The following is a 1,373-nucleotide window of genomic DNA, read 5'->3' on the forward strand; positions in this document are numbered from 1 at the left end:
CGAGGCGCGGGCGGCGGCGGCGGCGGCGGCGCGCGGTGCGCACGGACCGGCCCGGCGCGGGCTGCTCGGGCGCTCACGCTGCGCGCCGGCTCCGCGCTCCCCCTGCGGGCTCGGCGCGCCTCCCGGGCAGCCCCATCCCCCGCCGGCGGCGGCGCGGCTCAGGCGGGACCCGAAGCGCGGCTCCCGGCGGCGGCGGCGGCGGCAGCGGCGTGGTCCCGTCCCGGCGGGTCCTGCGGGACAAGACGGGGAGCTGGTCACAGGGCGGGGCGGGGGGCGGGCGGGGAGGGAGCGCGCAGCCTTCGAGGAGCCGGGCTCGGGGCCGGAGAGGAGCGGAGCCCGCGGAGAGACGGGGCCCAGAGTCCCTGCGCGCGGGCCACCGAGGGCGCACGGGCCGCCGGCCCCGCAGCGCGCTCCCGCCGCGGGCTGACTCCCCGGGACGGAGCGAGCTGCGGCGGGGGGCACGCGGCGGCCGGCCCTCACTCACTCACCATGCCCGGCTGCGACTGCAGAGGCGGTGGCGGCGGCGGCGGTGGCGGCGGTGGCGGCGAGGGGGAGCGCAGCGGCCGGAGCGAGCAAGCCGGGAGCCGCCGGCCGGCCGCCTGCACTAGTGCCGGAGCGCGTGCGGGAGGGAGCGAGGGAGACACACGCACTCACATACCCGCACACGCGGGAGCGCCGCGCGGGGAGGGGAGGCGGGGAGGGGAGGGCAGCCGCTCACCGCCGCCCACGTTTACACGCCCGGGCGTCCGGGGGAGGGGGCTCCTCTTCGCTGCTCCCCCCTCGCGGCGGCACTTGAAGCTCCGCGTCACCAGAGCCCAGGACTCTGCTTTTTCGAAACAGCGAACCCGGCGGCGGAGAAGGGGCCCGGAGCGGGGCGGGAGTGTCCCCTCTAGAGCCGGCCCGCGACTGGGCCGGACCTCCGCTCCCTTCGCCCCGTCCGGGGCGGCCAGGATTCCGACACCTTCCCAGAGCCCCGGGCCGGGCGCTGCCAGAGCGGGGACTTGGGGGATCTGCAAGCCTTTGCCTCTCCCTAGCGGCGACGCTTGCGTCGGAGGGAGCAGGCCAAACCCATTGCTACAGGTTCCTAAACTGAGACCAGGGATCAAGTGGCTTGTCTGAGGTTACAGCGCTGCCAGTGAGCTGGGCCGGCACTGCCTCCCCTCGGGCGCTCTCCTCTCTAACGCCGCCAACGACACGGACAAGGACGCAAGGCAACGCCAGCCCTGGATGGTTCATTTTGTTGCCTCTTCCCGGAGCTTTTCCCAGAGTACTGGGGCAGAGTTAGAAAAGCTGCCAGAGCTTCTAAGACTCAGCTTTGAAATCCCTCTGCTGTAGGTGAAGGGGTAGGGAGTGCCGAGAGGGAAGTGTTCCCA

The sequence above is a fragment of the Mustela nigripes genome, chromosome 16 (genome assembly GCF_022355385.1).
Source record: "Mustela nigripes isolate SB6536 chromosome 16, MUSNIG.SB6536, whole genome shotgun sequence".
Taxonomy (NCBI): Eukaryota; Metazoa; Chordata; class Mammalia; order Carnivora; family Mustelidae; genus Mustela; species Mustela nigripes.